This window comes from Anser anser, assembly GCF_964211835.1.
Source record: "Anser anser genome assembly, chromosome: 5".
Classification (NCBI taxonomy): domain Eukaryota; kingdom Metazoa; phylum Chordata; class Aves; order Anseriformes; family Anatidae; genus Anser; species Anser anser.
Genome location: NC_139725.1, coordinates 11,218,386 through 11,244,250, shown reverse-complemented (window position 1 = coordinate 11,244,250; position 25,865 = coordinate 11,218,386). Strand labels below are relative to the sequence as shown.

Genomic DNA, 25,865 nt, shown 5'->3' with positions numbered 1-25,865 from the left:
GGATCTCGCAAATCCATGGCAACCTGATTTTTGCTATGCATCACCAAAAATAAATGCGCATACGTGGCATCCTCCCCCTCCCCAGTCATATGCTCTGCTGACAAATTCGGCAGGTGGACGGGAAGGGGTTAGTCACTGGAGCAGCGAGGGAGAGCAAAGGATTCCTCACAAAGGAATGTGCCTTAAATCCATGTGTCTGTTACTCATCACTCTCTCCACATGAGAATTCCAAACTACGTGGTGTGTTTCATGGCAAGCGGCCTTTTTAAGAGTAAAATGATGATAATGGGACCTCTCTGACAGCTGCTCTGTGGGGTGGAATATGAACCTCGCCCCAGTGGAGGCAGAACAGGGGGCAGCATGCAGATGAGATGGGGAGAGGTAGAGGGCTGTTAGCCCGAGACATGTGTCTCCAAAACATATCCTTCAGAGCTTTGCCATGTAGCTATGTCGCTGCATTTACATCATCTTGTTAGTTTTGAATGCGTGATCTTTAAAACAGAACATATGTAAAAATATAGATTACATAGCCATTATATACATAATAGATCCAAAATAGCACTGAGGAATCTAGAAAACTTTATGAATATTCTGTATTTTAATTGGGCAGTGTGTTAATTACATGCAGAGGAAAACCCTTCGATCATTTTTTTTTTTTCTTTTGTAGGTAAATTATCCTCACATTTACCCAAATCATGCACCGTTACCAAATCCTCCCATTTTTGTTGTAAAGCTTGCTATTCAGGAACAAATACTGCCAGCTAACAGTAATAATCAGCCAACTCATTTCTCTACATGGACAGCCTAGGAATGGATACACTCTGTAGTCCCAGCAGCATCAGCAATTGTACAAAGAACATGTGGAAACTGCTGGCGGTAGCTAAAAAGACTGGGAAACAGGATATGCTATGAGATCAGTAAGAAACATTTCTATTGTGTCAGCCCCTGATGCAGCACACCTGCAGCGCAGCCCAAGTTTCACCTGGCCTAGCAGAACACCCTCAGCTCCTTTGCTAAGAGGAGAGCTGAGCACTGCTTTGTTGCGGCCGAGTGCCTTTCAGGATGGTGACAGACAACATGGGCTACCGTGGAATTTTTAGTGGCACCTACGTCCTGCCTAAGGGCTCACACCCCAGTGACATGATAGGATAAGAGGTCTGATAAAACCTTTCATGATAGAAATCAGCTTCACTTTTTCCTGTTCAAGTTAGTTGATACTGAGTAAATATATACAAAATGCTTCTTAAAAGAATATCTTAACTAAGCACTGACATCTAGGACACACAAGAGTTATAGCTGCTTCTGAAATGTCCATTTATCTATCTTCATGTACATGCACGATACCATTCTTCAAGGAGCATGTGATAAATATTGCACTTATTCTGCACACACAATGTGCAGATGGAGAATTTCAGGAAGAGCTCTAAAGCTATTTTAAACTTTCATCTTTCAAATATTTGAAGTCCTAAATTATTTGCAACTTAAAAAGTATTTTGTAATGTGCTTTTGCATACATTTTTGCAATATTTTATATTGATATTCAATAAAAGCTTTTCCATCCAGAGAAGCATGCAACATGAGGATGGTCAATGAATGATCAGTAGAAAACATCAAACACACTTAAGTCCCTTTTTCTTCTTAAAGCACATACCACATGTAACTTGATGCTCAAAAACTTCCCATCGTGCCATGACCCCTGCCAATCCAGTGTCGTACTTGGCAGCTTTCAAAAGTTACACGAAAAGCCACGTGAGCAGGACGAGAAGGTAACTATTAGTAGATTAATAGTAATACCTTTTTCTCTAAGTAAAATGCAATTCAAGTTTGGAAAAAGAAATATATGCTGGTAACTAATAGAGACACGTGAGTGGAGCCGGTTAGAGTGTACAGCAGGCACTGTCGATGTAACTAATTTAATCACTGGAACTAACTGAAGAAAAAACTCAGTTAATTGTGATCTTATATAAGGAGTGATGCCAGCCCATGTCTCTGTGCTGGGAACTAATGTAGCCTTGTGGGGGTTTTAAATCTGGCAGCTGGCAGACTGTGATGTTGACAAGGAGAAAGACTAGAAGCAAGAGCTATTTTAATTTTAAGTCAGAACTCCCTGTTCAAAGTAGGGAGAGATTTAATATTTATTCCTTTACCTTTTCTTTGCCCTCTGTCAAGTTGGAATTTACACTGAGGCAACTGTTGTAGGTTAAAGTGTGGCAACTTAACAGACTGGAGCCTGGGCCATTTAATTTTTCCTATTATCATTTATCTCGTTCAAGTTGCATCGTGATTATCCCGATAGAAAACACTAACAGAAGCACAAATCACTGTTCCTTGGGGATCTTTCCCATTATGCAGGTTGTGTCAGTATGTGAACTGGCCACCGCGTGGCACACCCTATGGAGACGTGGCTCAGAGTACGCCAGGCTGATGGTCCAGCAGAGGTGTTGGTCGAGCATTTCATCGTGCTGTCTCACTTCTGTGGCCAACTCACTTGTCTGGGCCCAGCATCGTGGGAAAGGAGCAGCCAGCAAAGGAGAAAGGTGCGGACACTCTACGACCAAACTAATATTTTGGTTTGTGAAGAGGGTAACAAAGCTCCTGATTGTTTAAATGCTACCTGAGTGATCTCAAAGAGATCTTCACAGAGAAACGAAGGCATTATGCTCTCTTACAGGTAGGAAAATCCAAGTACAGCAAACTGAAAGAACCAGGACACACCTGGCCAGTAGGCTACTGGCAGAGCTAGGGACAGCACCAAGTTTCCAGCTCTAATGTACCATTGAAGTCAGCTACCTTTCTGGTGAAAGAGAAAAAACTATATGCATAACTGGATTAATTGGATTAGACTTGGATTAATTAAGCACAATATCATTCTTGATCCCAGCAGAGCACTGACTCATCGGAGTTTGAACACTGTGGCTGAATGGCTGGGAATGTCACCTAATGTTTCTTCTTTCATTTGCATAAACAGGACTTGGTAACATCAGGCTGTGGGCACTGAAGACATTCAGCATCCCACAGAACTGAGAACTAAGCCATCACACCAAGATCTAAATAATTTGATGGGGAAAAATATTGCTCTGTCTCCTTTTGGAAGCTGCCTTCAAGGGCACAGGCATGTTTTTCCTCTTATAAAAATTATATTGTTCTCCTTTAAGTGATGAATTACTAGAAACAAAATATTACTGGGCACTCCAATAAACCTGTTTGAGCTGCTTGGCTTTACTGACATGCAGTGAATGAGTAAAAAGTGCTCCTTGAAGAATCAGAGCAATTGCCAGTGAATGAGATTACATGCCACATCCTGCTGCTGCTGGCCTGAACTCCACTCACACATAGGAGCTCTAGAGAAAGATATCAGAAATATTGTAAACGTTGGAGGAATATTACTGGGGCATAAACAATTCTAAATACAACTATGATCTGCTAATAAACAACATGTGCGTTTCAGGCTCTATACCGCTTGATATGTAACACCACAAAGAAAAATGCATGAGCAAGCACGGTAATCCTATGAGAGGAAATGACATTTTACTGCATCTTCTTCATTCATATTTCTGAAGAAGCTTAAACGCTGTTTATGATTTTTTTCAAGGAATATCATTCTGTGAATTCCTTTCCTTGAGAAATACGTCCCGTTTCTGCACAAATTTTACAGATGAATACAGAATGCCTAATAGTTTATCACTGAGATAAATGAGCAGAAGAGCTCTCTTCCTTCTCATTCCTAAGTGTCAGCAACTATATTTCTCCGTGCCATAAATCACAAATATGTAAGAAGTGCAGCCAATTAGTTAATAAACTATGCCTCCTTTGGATCTAATGTCTACCATATAAGTATTCTATCTAAGGCACTGACCATGCCTTTATCACAGTGAGTGATGGAGCTACGCAAATCAAGGGGAGCTGCAACTTGCCTTGCAAACACCCTGTGCAGCTTTTCTTACCCTCTCGTTGTGCTGCTCAGAAAGATGCAGACAGGTAGTTACCATGGTAATTCCCTCATCACATGGTAATCTTAGGCTGCTGTAGAGATATAGAGCATCTTCTTAAGGAAGCATGTGCAAATGCAGAGAGATTACAGCTGATATGTTTTAGACAAACTTCCTTGTTGAGTACATTTTAAATTAGATCAGGTTTGACAACATTAGTACAGAAAAGACCATGTCTAGATCTCCCCAGCTGGGCAACTGTAACAGTGAAAACACATTTGCTTGTAACTAGCTCAGTGGGCACAAATGATTGATCAGATTTTAAAGCTCTGAGACAGAAGTTGTATTAATTTCTTGTACAGTGCAAACACTACCACATATACTTTGCAACTAGCCGTAACAACAATAACTGATTGTCTCCTCTGTAACAGGGCCCTGGAAGCACTTGTTAGATAGGCTAAGAAGGTGCCTGTCTGCATTAAGTAAACTCATACAGTCACAAGTAAACAACAGAATTATTCTGATATTGAAATTCTGGGGCTTTTTCAAAAATGGAAATAACAACTTCCATTGGCAAGGCATGGGTTTTAGTCCCTTTTGGTCACAACCTAAACACAATGCCTGAAGAGAGTATCCCAGTTTGCTCAAACAGAAAAAAAGCATTTCAAGCTTAGGAGTATGACCTTGGCTTAGCTTCTGCATTTGAGAATCTGAGAACAAACAGAGCTTTTTTATTTTTATTTTTTTTTTCTTTTCTTTTGGTTTTGAAGCAGCTTGTCTCTAACTGCAAAGCAATCTCTCAGCAGAAAACTCTTCACTAAAGTTCTCATTTAGGTTGATCTAAAACAATGGCTGGTATGTGACTAGGGAAGGACATGGAAGAATGGAAGAAATATAAAAACACTTCAGTAAAGCATGTTTGCTAACATATGTGGGTTAGAAAAAAGAGGAGGTAGTGTACCTATCCCATCACTTTTCCTGTTCCTCTGATGAAACCACCAAGTTTTTATGTGGCTTGCAACACAAAGCCCATAAGGCAGCCTTGCTGCTCTTCTCTGCACAATAAGGCAAACAAGAATTTTTCTTTTCCAATTTCACATCACTTACAAACATCGCTTACAAACTGCCACACTGATTTTTCACAGAATCTTTCTGCACATTGGGCCAGGCACACTAAAAAGAGTAGAAAGACTTGTTGCTACAAACACCTGGCCTTTTTTCCCTTACCAACAAAATGGAAACAATTCAGCACAAAAAAGGGAGGTGATATTGCCTGTCTGCCATCAGGATTTGTCACAAATTTGAAAGTACTAAAAATCAGATTAATCTGGTGGACTTCTCCTGGTGATCCAGTGGCTGCCTTTTAATCCCCCAAACACTGTCTCCTCAGCCAAATTAACTAAACATACCTCATGTCTCTATATCGGATGCTTCAATCCATCTCTGAAATCTCCATCTTAGACCTCTTTAGGTCTACCAGAAATTTTGAATGTGTTTTAAAAGGTAAAATCATTACAATATTAAAACAGATACTACACTTCTGCAGTCAGTTACATGCCATACACTGCATTCGTGCATCCTAAGTGGATCTAGTGCTATTGGCTGTACTTATCCCACACCACCTCGTGAAGAGCAATAGTGATGACACTCTATCACCATAAAAGCTTACAAAAACTTTATTTTTTTGCTCCAAGTGGAACCTGTATTACGTAAGTGGCCTATTAGATACCCTGCTTTTGACTGTTTGTGGCCACGTAAATGAAAACTAGTGTCTGGATTTAAGCCAGTGTGCGTGATGACCACAGGTGTAACAGATTTAGTGTGAAAACATTGCTGAGTTTTCAAAAAAATGACACTTTTTTCAGTTTTCTCCATTTTCTAGTGATTTTTAAGGAAAAAAAAAACCACACACACACATGCAAAATGCATTGTAGAGAGAGTGCTGAAGTTCAGCTGAGAAAGGGTAATTTTACCTTGAAAGCCAAGCCTGGCTTTCTTTCTCAAGTGAAGGTAGAGAGAGGAAAAATGAAACATAGCTCTAATCAGGGACAGAAACTAGTAACCTTCAATTCTGTGTATAAGGAACTCTGGAAGAAATTGAGTAGTTCAGCTTCTACCAGCATGCAAAGAGAAGGAGGGGTTATAAGCACTTAGAAATGATTTTTGCAACTTTAGAAAGCTTGTTTTTTTCCCCCTATGTTTTCTTTGTCTATTTTCCATATCAGAGCAGATTCCATATCAGAGCAGATCCCATTTCCCCTGTTCATTACCATAAGCTACTTACAGTTAACAAAACTCAGTCTCAGGAAAATGTCAAATATAATGAAAAAGAAAGAGGAAAAGTTATAAAAGAGAGAGAAAGTTGGCAACAAGTTCTCCTGTGGGTCACATTCTCACAGGTTCTGCAAGTTCTGTTTCATTCACTAAAAAACCTGCTACCACCTCAGCTGTTCTGCTGCTGCCATTGCTGCTCTGGCTTTTGTCACCAGGGTATTATCCATAAAAAGAACACCTCCTAAAGCACTGCATAATGTCAGTGGTGGTTGACAAGGTGGAAAAACAGCTTTACTCTTTAAAAACACCAAAAATGAACCACTGGGAGTTTGCCTCTTTTCTTTCTTTACCATGAAGCAGACTCTGAAAGAAACAAAGGAGTATAAAGACGCAGATGAAGAAAGAATAAACTATTTATTACTGTAATGTGACATTCAAGGATAATTTTGAGAATTATTAGAACATACGATGGATCCAAAACCTCAGCAGAATCTAGAAAAGAAGGTTTTGAGGTCCTGTACTGGGAAATCCAACACTGGGAACCACGAAGAAAGAGGAAATGGCACTGGTTTGTCAGTCTGATATAATCAGCACAATGGTCTTTGTTCTAGCTCTTGGAAAGATAAAGACATGCACAATTTACAAGAACAAGAATGAAGATTGAGATTAAACTAGGAGCTAGTGAGCAAGTGATAAAAAATAAACAACAAAAACAAAAAAAAACAGAAGGTATGTCAGAATATTTACAATATTTTTTGTTAAGTTTCCTGTTGATTCTTTATGTTGACAGCATATATATTTATACCTATATATTTATATATATTTATACCTAAAGTGAAACTCATTCTTAGAAGAATGGAAAAATCACCTATCAACCAGACTCCTACACAGATATCTGAAAATCCCCATAGAGAATCCAAAGACACCTTAGATAATAACTATTTTACTAAGACCTTAAAATGTTCCACAGTGAACATGAAGAACATACTCATACACAACATAACCTAAGTGAACATACTAATAACTGTGGGGAGAAAGTGATGAAAGACTTCTGTTAAAAACAAGAGTCCATCACTTACTGGTGTTTATGAATATATTCTATAGTTGTAGAAATCTGCAAATCTGAGCTATCTCAGTATCCCTCAGCTGGAACAGGAATAGGAGGAGTGGTGAAATGCGGAACAATGTTGCTCCCCATGTTACTGACCAAGTGGTTATTATAACACTATTAACTGTACCTACTATTACTTTGGAGGTAACGTGTGTCTCTATTTGGCTTTTAGGTTTACACCTCCCAAGTGCGGCTGTACCACTCAGTTTTCCATAACTGCTGCTTCAGACTGGTAGGTACAACATTATCTGTTCTCTTCTTTTTTGATATGTTTTCTGGTTGTGAAAAATAAATAAATAAATAAATAAATTGTTCTCTGAATAACCAAATACATCCTCTAACTTTCAAGAATATCAGAAAGTCTGTGAGGATCAAGATGAATCACTTGACACATGCATATTTCAGTGAGCATGTGGGTGGATGCCAAAATGTTTTACCCTTATTGCTATTAAATTTCAGGCTACACTCCTGTATCAAATTTATGTCATTGATTCCACAGATCCTTCACTAACAAAATTTGTCAGGTGATGACTAAAGAATTAGCCTGAGCTTTGGAAGATTTAGATTCAGCTCCGTGTAGGATGTAGGTTTCCTGTGTGGTCTGGTGCATGCTCCTAAGGTCATTCAAACAGGATGCAGAAAATCTATGTTCTCTCCCTTGTACAAGGGGATTTGTTTCCAGTTCTCTCTGAACAGTTGTCCAGTAATCAAGGAATAATGGTTTGGGTTGGCAACAATCTTTTGACCCATCTTTGCTGCTGAATCACTTCCATATTGCAAGGAAGGATTAAAGAAGCCAAGAACAGCCATACTTGTTCAGCCCCCATAGCCTACTGCTTTGACTCCCACATTAAACAAAAGCGTGCACCTATGGAGGAGTACAAACAAGGCAGGCATATGTGATATCTCCCCTGTTAATACTCTCTCAGCCTCCAGCTGGAAAATTTCCAAAGCCCACTGCTATGTGTCCACTTAGTAATCCTCTTTGAATCTCTCTTCCACATTGTTATCTCGTCTCCTCTTCACAAAATGTATTTTGTCATCCAATATGTCCTAAAGCAGGTCTAATACAATTACCTTCTTGATTTATTTCTTTTCCTTGGCCATCACTTCCCTAAAGTGATGTTCCTGATTTTTGTTCCTGATTTTTTGTTGTTGTTGTTGAAAATGACAAGGGAAACCTCACGGTGCTACTCATGACTTTAAAGACTTCTGCCTCGATTGAGTTGTCTCCATTTCCACGTTGAAGATTGCTAGCCTATGCAGTCATTCTCTGTGTGGAAGCCATTCCATTCTTTTGAATTCCCTCTCATAAACTTCTCCAGTTCTAGTATATTCTGAGGTCAGAAGACCAAAACTGTCCACAGTATTTATGGTGTCAACAAGCCATGGATTTGTTCAATAGCTTACTGCATTCTCTTTTCCTACTGTAGCCATTCCTAGTGTTTGATTTTCTTTCTGACCTTTGCTAAGCACTGAGCACAGCATGGCTCTCTATATTATCACTCCAACGTTTTATTCTTAAATGCTAATGGTCATCTCAGAGCCAACATATCACTTAGGATATGTATTATATGAAGGTAGGACAAATTTTCTGATGTACAAAACTTTACAGACAAATACACCCAAATCCTAATACATAGTTTATATATAAATAATTTAGTCCAGAAATGAGAACCAGGAGTAGTAACACAATCAGCGTCACATGGAAAATGGAGATCAGATTCCTAATACCTACTCAGATAAATAATTAATTTTTTATATTACTTATTGATTGGAAATCAGAAGTATGTCTCACCCTTCCTAATTTATTGCTAGCACTAGGCTGCAGGCTCTCTCCTGTGTTTCAAACATGCATTCTCTCTCTTGCAGACCTCCATAAATATTTAATTGCTTAACTCAGTGTGGATCAGCTTCAGGCAGAAGGGACAGACACCACATTATTCCACTGACTAAAACCAATAAGAAGGGAGGAAGGGAGAAACAGAAGATAGAGGGGAGAATAAAAGGGTAAGGAGGGAGAGAGGGAAGAGCAAGAGAAAGGAGAGGGAGAGGAGGAAAGAAAGAAGTTAATGTTTGTTAGACAATATAGGGAGCTGAACTCATAGGCTACCTTAGTCCTTGTACTACTGAGGTAGTGGATAACTTGTGGGGTACCAGTTACTGCTACCTCTTGAAAGAAGATTGGCCTCACCTCAGGAAAAACAAACAAACAAACAAACAAAAAAACTGAACTGCTTTATTCCAAGGGAGACTTCAGGATCAAACTGAGAAAAGTAACTCTGATCAGAACATAGATGCCTTTTAATTCCTGGAGATGAGGATAGGAAATGAGCACAAGCTATGGCTTTCTCAGTGGCTTCCTGTTGGCATTTTGTGGTTCCTCAGCCCATATTCTCATTTTTGCAGAGCACATTATTACTAAGTCTGACTCTTCACAGGTTGAGCCGGGCCTGAGGGATTTTGCCAGAGGATTCCATGTGGTGGCAAAGCCGCCCCCTTGCTGCTGGAGTCTCTAAGTCTGACTGAAAACCAAATGGATTTCGGATCAACAGAGTCTGAAGTGTGATCTTGAAAGTCATTAGACTTCTGTTAAATAAAAATAAAACTGCTAATTATATCTGAAGATTTCGGTGTAAGTAATTCTTTAAATGACAATTAAATTGCTAAAAGAACTAGATACTGAAACAAAGGATGAAGCCATAATAAGGTATTGCTGACAGACAGGATCTTTAGAGCCTCTTCATCAGTTCATTCAGTTTCCCACAAATAAGGCTATTATGGCAATGTTTTCATTCATGCCTCATTTCTATGTGGATTCTATGCTTTTGGGGGGATATGGATTATTTTATACTGTACGTACAGCAACTAGTCTAGTGGGGTCCTAATCACTGTTATGGGCTCTGGGAACTGGCAATATAGTGATCATCTATTTCAGTTATATATGACCCATTTTTGTCACCACTATCTACTTTTATGATGTCTCTCTTATGGAAAGAAAAAAAAAAACTTTTAAAGCAATGGTATTTGTGGACACCACTGCCAGCATACTCATTTAAAATATTTCGTTCCCAATATGTGAAGAAGAAACCTGAATAAAATCAGCAGTCCTTTAAAGTCCTTTGAAAATCCAGGCCTATGGGATTTATGTGTTCATTTCCCATTGAAATAAAAAGTAAATAGTCAAATACCCTGTGCAGCTCTGAAAACCGTATCTTAAGATTTATGGCAATGTCTAAAAAGCTAAAAAGACAATTCTTTCTTCAGCAAGCAAATATATTATTGATGTCCATATTTAGTTGTATTTTCATTCTCCAGTAAAGAAGAAAACATTGGTAAGCCTACCAATTTTATTTTTTAATACAATATATATAATTGTTTTCATTAGTAGCAAAATTACTTGTGTTCAGCTATGTACTATGCATTCTCTGCTAAGTTATAATACAAGCCAAATGCTTTTATTGGGTATGTAAATAGTTTATTATTACTAACAGTTACACACAGCCAAGTTTAGCTAAAAAAACATGGCTGGATTTAAAGGGCACAAACCCTCCAAATAATCAATTCTTTAGGGGGTTCTGCAGCTTTTAAGTATGTTTCTGCAGAGCAGAAATCTGATGTGGATTATAAAAAGAAAACAGTACCCTAATAGCTTACAGTATTATTTTACACCACAAAATTGTACAATTCCATGTGTACGCTGCATAACACAGGGCCAAAATATGCCCTTGCATGTGTCCCTGTTGGATTTAACATGACTTAAAATGTTCAAAACAGAAAGAAAGTTATTGTAAAAAAATTTCGGCTGTAACATTACTGTATTGGGATGCATGGTATTAGCATATTCTGTGCAATACAGCAGAGTTTTCACTTGGACCAAGTCTACCTCTGCCTCCAAAGGTGGAGAGGCCTCCTGACAGTGCCCCAGGCAGTTCTGCTAACTGAGGAATTACTACATGGGAGCACATTCCCCACCAAATTAAGGGATCGCTACATTTTAGTCCATCAACTGAGCATATGGAATCTGAGGATCCAGAACTTAATACCTGATCTTTAGTCAGGCCGTAAAACATAAGGGTTTAGGGGGAAAAAAATGGAATTTTAATGAGTTAAAATTTAGTTCCTTAGCTGTTCTCTGGTGCTGTGTTTTTTTTTTTGTTTGTTTGTTTTGTTTTTTTTTTTTTGCTTTTAGCTCTCTGTATAATAACAATGTCATCACACTGCACTGCACTGCCCGGTTTTCTTCCATATGTAGGAGGACTAGGAATTGGCTTTTTCAAGAAAATGGAAGGAGGACTAGGAATTGGCTTTTTCAAGAAAATGGAAGCTTGTGGTTCTCATGAAAATGGCTGAATTGGAAGTCAGTTCTTGAACAAAACCTCTAAGCGTGGTTACACTTCTGCTAAAACGATGACAGTTGAATTAAATGTAGTTATCTCAATAGTGCCTTCTACAGTTTCCCAGAGGGGATGTGCTCAGGCCGTGCTGGCTACATACATCAGGGTTCCTCCCCTTCTCAGCCACCCTGAGAACAGAAGTGAACCCCATCCGCTTTAGTTGCTCACAGAGCTGAGTCTAAAGCCAATTATTATTATTACCCTGTCTTTGCCACCAGTGTGGATGTCTGACACACTGTAATCCTGCAGAGATGCTAGGATTGGGAAAATATTTTTACACAGAAGTTCAATATTTGCAAAGAATTATGCACAGACCCTGCAGGGCTATAGCTTTGTATATGCAGAGAGGCAGAAGCAATACAGAGAAATTAATACTGCCCATCCAAGACACCTGCCGTGGAGTCGGAGCCAAAGTTTTTTCAGTGCGCTTCCAATAGCCGAGTCCTAATGTTAAAGAGAAGTGAGTTTCTGGCAAGCACAACACAACTACACAAAAATGAAGCTGTTGTTTAGGAAATATTTAATTGAAGGATTTTGCATAACAATGCACTCCTCTGTCAAAAGCTGAAATGTTCTGATTTCACTGAAATAATATTTATCTGAAAAAATTAAAAGAGTTTTCAAGAAAAAGAGTATTTTGTTTTGTCACTTCTGAACTGAAAGTCTGTAGTTTTTCTTATACACAGAGTAGAAGCAAAATAAAATGTTTCACTCTTTTTTTTTTTAAGAATTCTCATGTTAGAAATCCAAAATTTAGATGGTTTTCACCTAAATGGAATAGGATCAACTACTGAAACCTCAGGTTTTCCACAGGCCGAATTTGTCTTCTATGTAGCATTTTCCACCCTCTCAGAAAAGAATGATCAGCTCTTGTGTGTCTTCAGCTTGTTCCCGTAATTACAGGCAGGTGGCATAAGGTCAGGAAAGAAAATCTTTTTCCTCAATGTGCAGAGAAAATCCTGATTATATACACATTTATTAAATCAGCTTGTTTGACCACACCTCTGAGTTCACACTACTTGCTACAGGTGGCAAGTGTACCTAATGAGAATAAAGATGTGTAGATGCACACACACCACACAGTCATACAGTAAATAAAAAGAAATCTGTGGTTAAACACGATTGCCGCATGTTTTAAAAAAATAATGCAAACTATTCTACAACCGGGTTCCACAAATCCATAACTAACTGCAGATTTGCCACCAATCATATATCCCTTCTAGGTAAGCTGTTTCCTAACTGTGATAATGCTAGCATATGATGGCAAATGAGTATTAAACAACATTTTTGTGGAAAATTAAAAAAGTAGTTTTTTTTTTTCCCCTCATTAGGTAGAGAGATTTTAGCAACAATTACTCTTTCTGTAGGGGCAGGGTAGGCACAACGTACTGACGTCCTTAGCTTTTGCCCATCTAACTCAATTCAGGGATGCTGGCAAGGTTTGCTCATTTATCAGGGCACTCTTTGCTTGGCTTGGTTTCACAGTAGCTGTGAAACTGGGCTCCAAAGCTGATGCACACCACAGATATTTATGCATATAAAGGGATGGAAGGAAGAGAAAGCTTTCAAAGAGAGGGCTGGCTGCTCCCATCTGGAGCTGTAAATGAGAAGCTTTAGCCTCACGCTGCCCCACAGGGGACATGCACACCAATGCAATAAGGTTTCCTATACATCTTGTTAAGCCAGCATTAGATTGAAAAATGCCAGTTTTCATCCACACGCCACCATCTCCTGAGCCCTCAAGCTTGTCCTCAGGTCTCATAAAATACTTGCTTCCACCTGTTTCCACCAGTATCCCCTAGAGTTTACCATGAATTTAATTGCCTGCCAGTTTTTATGTCTGCTTAAACTACAAGACCTTTAAATAATTTATGTCCTAATTACTGTTCATCATTTTTTAACTAGAAGGCTCAATTCCATTCACACAAAAGAAAATTCATGGGATTCATTCTGAGGAAATACTTTCAAGGAGCCATATAAAAATAGCAAGTGTGATCGTGGTTTTGAAGAATGAACTTAAACTTACTTTAATAAAACATCATAGAAATATTAATCATTCCCTCCTGATATGGATCATAGTCATTTTAGCACAGTTTCTATTAAATAGGTTCATAGTTCACGTGATATGTAATACCTCAGATTTCTGGTAGAGCTTATTTATTGATCATCTCACTCAGGGTTACCATTCTGCTTGCAATTTCTATTCCTCTCTCCCAACAAGCAGGATTAAACCCAACTGATGTTTCAATCAATCTCAGCTAACACAACCTCAGGCTATCAAATTCATCTGTGATAATTTGGAGCAGAAGCCAGCAATGCCTCTGAGCCACAGTTCAGAATTAAACTCTTTTTTTTTTTTAATCACTCTCCTTTAAAAAAAACCACTTTTTTTTTTTTTTTTTTTCAGGACTACAGTATTTCCAGGTACAAGCCAGTAATGCCTAAATTTGCTCTATGATTTGTGGCAGGGCATCTTAAGGAGAGGGGAAATCGTTCTAATGGAGTGTTATAAGTTTCTTGAGTTCAACAAGTTAATAGAAGACATATGTCTGGAATGATTTTGCTGTTAGCATTTTGTCTGAGAAATATACACAAAGGAAAAACAGAAGATGAAATTATAGGACAAGGGCAGAGTAAAAGCTTTTGAAGTTTTACTGTCGCTACCAGGAATAGCTGTAACTTTTTTACAGGTTTATGGCATTTCTGTTAAGTATATCCTGGCCAATACTTTAAAAATCTGATTGCGAATCCATGCATGATTGCTTCTCTGCTTTTGCCCAATTGGGCCTATTTAAGAGAGTAGGGGCCAAAAATTCAAACGTTCAAAGCATCCAGAAGCTCCAAAAATGAATTCATTGTGAATTTGAAACATACGCGATTTTGTAGACAGAATTAGGAGTTACAGGAGACATTGGTCATTAAAAGGTTTACTTGAGAAAATAAAACTGTTAGGTATTGAGCACTGTAGAAAATGAGAACAAAAATAATCTGGCCATGCAAACATATTTTTGCATAACTTCACTTAAATGAGTGGTGTTACATTTACGAGGAAATGTTTTCAGAAGCTGGCTCTTAGTTTGTCAATAAAGGGCCGTTCAGCCTCTGCTCTGGCTCACCGATGCAATACAATGCCTGCTCTCTGATTCCCTCTCCTCAGGAAGCCCTCCAGGCACGACCTACCAGACAAGCTACCTGGCCTTTAGGGCTCAGAAAGGCAACGCCCGTGATCAGAACAGGTGCTTGGCATCGTCACATGAGAACGTTTTCACACATGCATTCAGGAACAGGATGTGGTGGTTGCTACATGCCCCAGTGTACATGCACTGACTGCTGGTGACTGTGCATTTGGTCACATACCAGGTGCGCTGGCAGCCATGTAACTGGGGGAAGGAGAACATAGGGCTCTCCATTAGTTTCAGAACAGACTATCAGCATTTACCTTTCCCCAAAAGATTGGGCAGAACTGCAACAGTTGGCAAAAAGACAAAAACTTCAAATGCCTACTCAGTTCTGATCATAAGTTATATAGGAGATGAGACATTCCAGATAGTTTTCTGTACACATTCTGGAGTAAAGGTGCTACACACATAAACCTACTAAAACCAAACTGAAACAACAACAACAAAAACCCACCAGTACATTCAATGATTTACAGAAGTCACTTCTCAGTTGCCAACATTTATCTTGTTTGCTTGAATACCTCACCACGTTTGAGCTTTGCCTATCTTAGACTCTGGAAGTGCGATTAAATATTTCACCTAACACTGAGAGAGGTGGTAAAGATCTCTGAGCTGATTTTGCTCCCCAGCTTTCTCCAAAGGTCTAGCAGATACTCTGTTTTTTCCCTTCAGGAAAGGCAACATATGGAAATAATATGGGGCAGATCTCTCTCCAAGACACTTTTATGGTCTTTGAAACCTGACTGTTCAGGCGGTAAAAGTATTTCTTGACATAAGTGCTCTCGGCTACTATGTCCTTGTTAAAGCAGTTGATTGTGTTCAGTCCAGCCTGCACAGACACAGTGACCCACATGCTCTTCGTCATGACAGATCTCTCCTCCTACCTCCAGTCAAGGCATATCATGCCTGTCCTGGTGTCTGTCAAGAAACCAGCACACAGCCACTGACAGCAACCTACCTCAGTGCCAATTCTCAGCACTGGGTGATGCCGAGGTCTCTTAAAGATAGCTCAATATTTTCCACTTATTTCCAGAGAAACGCATGTTTGTGTGCCAAAGATACAATGAGAATCCCACTTCCACATCTTCTGCCCAGGCTTGGAAGTATCCTGCCCGCAAAGACTGTTTTGCATGGTTTCAAACACACCAGGGGATTACTGGGCCACTCTTTAAAGCACAGTATGGGATTTCATACCTACTTCAGGTATATGCTTTTGACATTTTATTGTTAAAATTAAAAGAAAGATTTTTATAGTCAAATTGCATCAGATACAACCCTTGCTTTCATTGTATCTCTGATTTAAAATCTGATAGCTGTATTCTGTGAAAGGTTTCATTAATGAGAGTATTGATGTGAACTCATAAAAGGAAAGGGACTATATGCAATCTGCTTAGCAATGCTAATATTGCTTTGCCAAATGTTTCATCCCAATAACTTTAGTATTAATAAGGGAATTTCAGAGGATGTTGCTGTAATAAATTACTTTTCCTGAGAGGGATTAGAGTCCTCTGATGGTGCCCCATGTGTTGTAATAACCCTGGGCTACAACAGTTTCATCACATTGAGGTATCCTTTGTTGATTTATTGCTTAGCTAATAGTCTTCCAAGGAGAAACTTGCTAATATTTCATAATTCATTCCACATACATGTGAAAACACAGAATATTATAGGCACCATCACACTATGAATTTCTTATTGTCCCAAAGACTGGCCCAACAGCAGGCGTCATTCCAAGGGCTCATCAGTATCTAAGCTAAGGGTCCTGTTCAGACAGTGAGATGCATTAGGAAATGTGACTTCTGTCTTTCAAAGAGACAAAGACTTTGAAAATCCTGTAGCAGTTCCTTTACAAGATGTACGACCATAACCCATTCCTCACACAGTAGCAACTAAAGAAAAAAAACTAGCCAGCTAGCTAAAAACACAGTTAATTATAGCTTTAAAAAGATGTGGTACGTCTGCAGTACATGATGGGAAAAAAATCAGTTACTTACTTTGTGGTGTACATTGTATCTTTTTCTTTTAATCAAAGTTCTTCATGGAATATGAGCCAGAGAATCCAGATTTCTGTGGATATAGGAAAAAAAAATCAGGTGTGTGCTTTATATTTACATTAGAAATATTGTTCCTTGAAAAAGGCAAAAAACAAACAACAACAACAAAAACAAACAAACATACAAAAAAAAAAAAACACTTAATTTGTGCAATATATCCATGGAAGATATAAGGGGTTTTAATTTTCTTTAGGTAAATTGTATTTAATCACTGAGTAAAAATTAGACCATTCACTAGGAAAAGGACTCCATACATTTTACAGGAGCCAATTTGTCGTTCAATTTTGCAGGCAAAACTCTATTTAAGTTTTTAAAGCCAGAATAAAGAATGCTGAATAGAAACTCATATGAATTCTCATTAAAGAGAGATTGCTGACAGCATTGGTCTGCTTGTGCCTTGAAAACTCATTCTCTCAACGTCCACTTCCTTTGGTGACAGACTCGTCGTCTCTCTAATGAGTCCAATAACAAGCAAGCAGTTTGGGCATTTGTTTATTTGTTGTAGATGATTGCCTTAAAAGAACAGGACCAAAATAGCTAGTTTGTCCCTGTTTCATAATTACTTCTTTCTTGTTAAAACTCTATTTTTTTTTCCCCAGTGAGTTCTTTGTGGGGCTCTAATGTGAAGTGTTTTGAAAGGCATAGGGACAATATTATTAACTACTATTCATAGCTGGTTTGGTAACGTAGAACAGCAACAAAGCCTTTCCATCTACCCAAGTGTTGTGCTTTAGGATTACATATGTCTTTTCTCTCCTTGTCTTTCTCAACTCACTCATGTGCCAGCTACCCAAAATTGCTATGTATGAGGTTCATTGGTAGAATATATCCATGCTCTGAATACTTTCTGCTCATGCAATAAAAATAGTATTCTAGGAGCTACACTAATGCAAGACGTATGATAAATGCACAGAAGGACGAAGTAGCAAGACTCCTTTCTTCCCTCCCTGATGTTAAAGGATAGCATGGCAGGACAATAGAAAATTAAACAGTGGCTACTGAACTGTCATAAGGTAGGATCAAGGCTACAAGTCTTACGTTTAAAGAGTATGTCCCAAAAATTCAGGCAGAAAAAGGAGATATGGTCTGTGCTCATTCACTACTGGTTTTCTAAAGAAAATCTTATATTTTTTTTTGCTTCAAACCCCATTTCTTCTCTCTCCACAACGTACCAATGATAGACATACTAAATCTTGCAGGCAGAAGAGCAGCAGGAGCTATAGGAATACCTATTTCATTTTTTTTTGAGAAACACACACCATTTTCCATAGCCACTTTCTAGAGACTTTGTAGAGACTGTCACCTTCTCTAGTCTATATTTCTCCATCGCTTCTACAAGCTGCTATCCAGCAAGCAGCTGCTACACCAAATCTGAAAGTAAATTCTCTTTTGATTTTGGTAGTGTATTCTAGTAAGTTGCTGTACACTTGCTAGATATGTTTACTAGATTCTTATAAAGAATAATGTGGAGCAAGCAAAAGTAGTTTGTAACATTTTGCAGAGGATTGGCAGAGACCAACCATCCACATAGCAGGTGAATATTAACTTTCCCTTGCTAGGAAATAAAACCATTTTCATCTCAACCTTTTTTGTCATGCGGGATCGTGCAGGTGCGCAAACAGTACAGGCAGTTGTTGATGGCCGTGAAATTTCAGGAGCACAAGAAATCAGAATGGTAGCAGCCCACAGTCGTGGCGGCCCACAGTCAATGGCAGCAGAATTTAAGAGCTGGCCCAAGATAAACTAAGTAACATTGAGGTCATCCTTCTACACCCACCAGCAGCTCCATAAGGGAATGGCAGTGTGCCACACAGACTGGCACCTTCTTTCAGGATAAGGATCCTGAACTGATTCTGCTGAAGGAAAAACTGTGTAACACTGTTCAATGTGTCTTTTACTTAATCGGCCCCATTTTAAGAAAGAATGTACCCCTAAGAACCTGTTAAAATTCCACCTGGAACATCACCATCATCCCACTGCTTCCTTAACACTGCATATTCTCCATGAATGCCCACAGCACAAGAACAGATCTTAGAGTTTTTGTGCTTTCATCAGTGAATACAGTGTGATTCAAAAGTAGCAAGGGAAGGAACAGCAAACTTCAGAGCTGTCTTTTGTGTGCACAATAGCAACTTGGTATAGTAAATGCTAGTGCTGTACAAAGCCTAGTAGCTTTCTCTTGATATATCCTAATTTGTGCCCTAAATGTGAAAATATATGGCAAGCTTACATGTGTTTTTATTTTTAAAAGCAACCTTTCACTACTCAGAGAGAAATTCTTAGAGAGAACATCTAGAGAGAAAATCTTCTTAGAGAAATTCTCAGAGAGAAATCCTTCACTACTCAGAGAGAAATTCGAGAAATTCGAGAAATTCAAGAAATTCATGATTTCATTGATCCAGTTGTTATAAGAAACTACTAACAACCTTGGTGATGTGGAAAGAAGAAAAACAAATATATATATTTGTAATGGCGTAGATTTCAGGTTCAACTTCTCAAAAAGTTGTTTTTGGGGATGTGCCTGTCCGCTGACTTCAATGGGCACCCAAAACCAATAAGCATACAAATTCAGCCTGAATAAATACACCACATTATACTGTAAGCTTCAAAATGAATTCCTGCGTTTTATCTAGCCACATAGGATTTTAAAGAATATGCTAAGAAATCCTAAGCCAAGTGTAGTGGGGGTTTGCAGGGGGCACAAGTCTGTAATAGACTTGAGCACTCTCATTTAAATTGCTGAGTGTTATTAAGATAGTCAGTCATGAGGATCTAAACTTTTTTTCCCTGTTATCATCCACTCCCCTCCATTGAAAGAAAGGCAGCATTATACCATGAATACGCTCCAATTTCCTCGGCAGGATAAGCCACCCAGGTACTATATGTAGGTCAGTGAGGTAGACACCTTTATTCCATCCAATCCAAGTAAAGTGTACAAAAGACAAAAATGACTATTGGGACTCTTCAGCATGATCAAAGTGGTGTTAGTGTTACAGATTTGTTCTCATTCTGGTCACATAACTGTTACTGCCTGTGGCACATATAAAAAATACATGGCACTTTTAGTAAAAGAATGACAGGAAGAATGCTGAGAGAAAAATGCAAGGCTGTGTCCTTTCTAGTTATAAAGAAAACACAACAGAGTTAAAAGGCAGAACTAAAACATAAAGATCAAATAATGATCCTTTTCCACTGGCAATCAGATTTACATCTTTTTCTACAAAAAATCAGCAAGCACAGAATAATTCAGCCTGCACATCTTGCTGTAAAAGTAGGTGCAGACCCAAAGATTAGGCACATACCCAAGATCCAAAATACCCATCTAATAATAGTTTCCAATTGTGTTTTGTTGTTGTTGTTGTTGTTGTTTTGTTTTTGGCAATCAAACAGATCTAGTGAATTTGTAGACCAGATTTGCTCACTGATACATAAAGAATATTTTGCCTTTAAACAGATGAAACCAAGTGAAGCAAAGGACAAAGAAGTAGAACACGTTATTACTGAAGAGGTATTTCATAATTGTCTGACACATTTCAGTTTAATCAAATCCCCTGCATGTTACTGGTAGCCCAGTGCAGTGTTCATTTAATCAAGCTGATACAGAGCAGCTGAAATCAGGGCCTGGTTTGACCAGCTTCCTCGACTTAATTTCCTTTCCTTCAAGTTGGACATATTGGCTCCACACACTTTGACACTTCTGCTAATGAAAACACCAATATCTTGGTGCAGTTGTAATGAAAACACGAATCAAAGCTTCAGGATCAGCCCCTTCATCTGTTACCGATGGTTGGCAAGAGGGACATGGGAACCTGATGCCAGTGCAGAGCTGTGCACCTCGGATGGAAGAACTCCATGCAGTGTTCCCTCCCTTCAGCACATGGGAGATGGCACCTGGAGTTGTGTGCAATTAGGGATTTCCCAGTAAGAAAGACATTGACATGTTAGGACACATTAGTGTGCCTCAAAAATGAAAAACAAAACAAGGAAGAAGTAAGACAATTGGTGAAACGAGCAAGAGATTGAGGACAATTTCTCAATGTGTAATTCACAGTTAATGTCAACTGCATTTAGTCTCTTTATTTTTAAGGACTATGTTCAGGCAGGTTGTGATTTCCTAAAAATGATTCCTTCCTTACTTGATCTAAGGCAATGCACTGAACTTAACGGAAAGACTTTCATTAATAAGGACATCATGATTGTTTTGGCTCTGGGGATTGGCCCTCAAAAAAATCTCTGCAATTAATAGCATTTATAGAAAAGGACGGAAGGGTTATTTTCTAAGGGTCATTTATTACTGCTGTGTCCTTGCACTGCAAGTCATAATAAATATTATTTTCTATTAATATGCAGTATTATTGGAGATGAGTGGTTCCTTGAGTGGTTCCTGCTGTATGTCGCGCTGCTTTCCATGCTTGCTATAGTATCTCTGTTTTTAAAGGTGACTTAGATGCTTCCTTGTACAATTTTAAACTTTGGTTTCTGCTAAATCATGTTAAGAGTCTGCAAAACCTTGTGTCAATAAAGCCCAGCTCTACAAAGTGCCTACAAAAGGAGTATGAGCTTTGTTAAATGCAATCGCTTACAGAGAGGATATTTAAGTGCAGAGTTCTTACACTGTTAGTGCCATACCCATTCCCATTCAGATCTCTGTTATAGGATCATGAAGCGCAAAGTAAAGCTCTACAGTGTTAACTGCTTTCGTGACCATGCATTCATCCCAAGTGTTTCTTCAATCTGAAATAGAACTTTCAGGAAGATGTTTTCAGTGACAGCTCCTGTGGTAAAATTAACCTTCAGGAAGCACTGATGTGAACATGAAGGCCAGCTATCTATTCTTCAAATTTTGGCAAACCCCGGGGCTTCTCCCTGCACCTTTTGCTCCACTTTGCTGCTGCTACCAGGCTCTTGATAGATCTGCACTCAAAGAACAGCACAGGATAAATCACTAGTGTAACATTGCTTGAGATGTTTACTTGCTAGCACTCTCCCTGACATAGTTTTGTCCGTGGCCAGCCAGAATTCTCAAAATGCCCGGGCATGGTATGAGACATGGCACTGGGTGAGGATTATCCTCACCAGGCAGCACAAGCCAAAGCCGCCTCAAAAGGGAGGAGCACAACCTGGTCCTACAGACACGAATCCTGCTGTGCCAGGGAAAGGGGCTTGGTCAATTTTGCTTGCTTTGACAAAGTCAAAAGGATGAGGGCTTCCTTTTTTGTGAACCTTCCAAAGGTTCAAGGCTTATTTTCCCAGAATCTTCTCCATCTCCTAAATAATGCTGCTACACAGTAATTTCTGTACAAATGAAAACAATCATTTTCCATGCCTTTACTAATGAAGTAAAGTGCTAATTCTTCTAGTGAGTTACAGATGAGTTCTGCCGTAGAGTTTCCAAATGAAATATTCATCAGAATTCAACATTATATCAAAATTAGACTGATAATATTGACTAGCCACAATCAGACATTAATTGCTTGTTGTGTTGTGATGAATGTTTTTCTCTATCTGTATGATTGTATGTATACACTATGCTGAAGTACTATTGGTCTGTAAGAAGAGTCTGATTTTCTGGGGTAATATGTTCATCCCTTAACTGTATGAAAAAGCTCTGTATTGATTATTTTAAATTCACAGCAGGCTTCTCCCCTGTGACTAATTGTGCATTCTGTTGTGCTTCCAGCCTCCCATCCCTCTGCACAGCTCCCATGAATCTTTAATTCCCTTCTAACTCAGAGATGCCAGAGTCACTTTTCATCATCACGTCCACTCAGCTGAATTCCAATGATCGCCACAAAACAGAGGACCAAAATATATTTTTGAGATTGATCGTTTCATGAGCTCTATTGTTTCACCAGCTGTACTAAGAGAACATTAATTTTCATTCCACCACGCATTCTTCCTAGCAGGTTTTCAAACAGCATTTTCTCTGATAATTTTAAATACGTAGGAGCAGGGTGGGAAAATAAAAGACCTTTCAATATCAAGAGATCCCTTGGAAAAAATCTCTCCATGAAATGGATCATTTTTCAGTAAGTTCTTTCTTTTCAGGAAGTAGAAGTATTTCACTAAAACTGTAGTGAGAAAGGTTTTTACATATATAGCAAGATTTTTTTTCTCCCTCTTAGATCAGCCTTTAGTGGTTGTAACATTTCCTTTATTATTTAGTTATGCTGCTTTTTCTCCCCCAAGTTTTTGTAGATTTTTTCAACTGTATTGTATTTATATTTTCCATGAATGAATCATGTCCATTAACTTTTTTTTCTGTATTCAGATAAGGTTTGTTGTTGCTTTCCTCACAGTTGCGTTGCTTGTTCCTTTGCGATGAAGTGCAGGAGCAATGCGATTTTGACATCCATTTGCTATATCTTTGAAACCAATAATTTTTAATATGACAATTTTCTAATGCTATTATGGAACTATTGTCTCCTCAGTGCTACTTTTGAAAACAGTAAAGCTGGGAGTATGCAGCATAACTCTTTACAGAGCAATGTATACAGCTGGTGGAACCCTCACAGGAAAACCAAAGTGAGAGGGGAATGCCAAAGGGAGAGCAAACCTTCTGCAAACCCATGGCTTCATTCAGGCTGGACGGCCCGGGGTGAGACATGGCAGACAGCTTCAGCGACCCCAGGAGCATTGGTGGCAAGTCACAGGCCCCTTCCCTGAGAGGGAAACGAGTGGCTCCTGCCTCTGGTGCGAGGAGTGGACGCCTTCGCCGCTGGCTCTGGCAGCTGAGCCATAGGGGCTATGGGGGCTGATCCCCTGCGCTCAAACCCCACAGCATGTGCATCAGCGTGTGGACATGATTTAAGCAGCAGAGGGAAACTTGTAGGAGAAAAGTGCAGCGTTCTGAACATTTCTATTGCCAGGTAGCCTGCTCTCATAAACAGATGCAAAGCCTCCTTCCTTCCTTCCTTCCTTCCTTCCTTCCTTCCTTCCTTCCTGTTAACTTGTTGTTTTTTATTTGTCTACAGAAATGACCAGTTCAAGCCATTATACCTAGCTGTATCAGGAATACACACAAGAAACACACAGAACACTGTACCCACTGACTTATCCTGTACCTGAGATTAAAACCAGAAACAAATCTCATTGTTCCTTCAACATTTCCTCAGACATTTTTATTATAGCTGCAGCTAATAAACAAATTTTTAGATATGGGGCAGTGGACCCTGAAAGCATGGTCTGACCAGATGGGTACAAGCATAGAGACAAATAAGTAATTCAAGATAAATGAGGCTTCATGGCCCCTGCAGGAAACGAGTGACAGATCTCATGCTCAGAGCATTAACATGACATGAATTCAAAAGGCTGGAAATTTATGTGGACCGTTAACACTGCACACATGTGCACAAACACATGCAATTTCTTAATCAGTCCTGGCTCGATTTCCATGTACCAGCCCCAGGTCAGGAAGGGTGAATGCTTGCAATCAATATCCAGTTGTTAGAGTAACAGCCATGTCGGTTCTGGATGGCTGAGTGGGTGAAAACATGTTTGTTCTACTTAATGTGACACAGTCCCGTCAAATTAACAACCACGATGGCAGGAGCAGGCTTGCTTAATGGGCTGAAGTCAGTTCCACAGAGGATTTATTATCAACACTCGACCAATAGATCCGAAACCTCATTACTAAAGGTTTATTTGCCGATAATAACTGAAGGCACACTTTATGTACATAGGCGTTGTCTGATTTTAAAGATACAGCATGCTACACCGCTTAGCAAACAGACTGCCTCTGAACTACCATAACCTTGAGGTAACACAACACCTGTATGTCAGCTGGGTGCCACAGTTATTTAGCCACCTCCCTGCCCGGTGAAGCTACAATAGGTGCTACCCTTACACATGCAAAGAATTCCTTTTTCCTGCTGTGTGCCTGTGGGGACTGTACAGGACATGCAAGGAGCCGGACCCCAAGAAGCGAGCCCTAGGCAAGGGCTGAAGCAGCAGCTGGAGCTCCCAGTGCCCAGGCAGAGTGAGCACCCGCCCATGCCTGGCCATCACCCACGGCCTGGACCAGCTCCCTGCCTCGGAGCCACAGAGCCACTGCCAGGCACCTTCTGGAAACCAGGTGCCCACGTTCCCTTCTCCTTTCCAACCCTAAGACACCAAAGCTTGGTGGTTACAGGCAGCAGGGCTAATCGCAGACATTCAGAAAAACTCTTTCTAACCAAATATGGCTGGAATTTATCTTACTAGATAAATTTCTCTTACCAGATGCTCAACACTCAGCTTTGGGAGAAAAAACTCAGCTTCTCGGTTAATTAATTTGTACATAGGGAAGGATTTCTCTTTACCTGACTGAAGTGGTGGATAGAGAACTCTGGAAAGGGCTTTGATCCATACTACCACAGGGTCCACATTATAAACACTCCTATTAGTAGTTGGGGTAGGAATCAGGGTTTTCAGTTTCCCAAAACAAGCATTCTCCTCCATCGGGCAGGCAGCGCATGCCCTTGGCCACGGGAACAGCAAGGTGAAGCCAGTGACGGATGTTTGCAGGATGGCTTCGTTCTTCCCATGGGGCAGCCACGGCCAGCCTTTCTCTGAGGCACCCTGAGCATTTTGCTGCCCTCTGGACTTGTGCTTGGCTGTCACTTAGAGCCAGCCCCGAGCAGCCCTTGTGCACAGGGCAGTCTTACATAGCTTGTGGCCTTGCCTATTCCTGGCTGATTTCCACGGGGAAATCAAAATTCCGCAGATTGCAAGATTAATTCCCTGCCATGTTTCAAAAACATACTGTTAACTACAGAAAGGCTTAAAAATGCATAAGGGAAGCCTTAATATTAGTGAACCCCCACCTGACACTGCTCCCAATAGTTTTCATTTCTGCTTCTAAAAATTGTAGATTGAATTAGTAATACAACACTAAAAAATCAAGCAAAATTAAGTTTTAATGAAACAATTAGTTTATGAGA

General features: G+C 39.5%; 1 long non-coding RNA gene across 1 annotated transcript in view; it reads right to left on the bottom strand.

Moving 5' to 3' along the window:
* LOC310900310 overlaps window positions 1–25,865 on the bottom strand; it is a 184,719-nt gene that overhangs the window by 97,479 nt on the left and 61,375 nt on the right. The window contains exon 2 of the long non-coding RNA XR_014585004.1: window positions 16,885–16,957. This is a non-coding gene — a long non-coding RNA (uncharacterized lncRNA). The remainder of the gene's footprint in view (window positions 1–16,884; window positions 16,958–25,865) is intronic.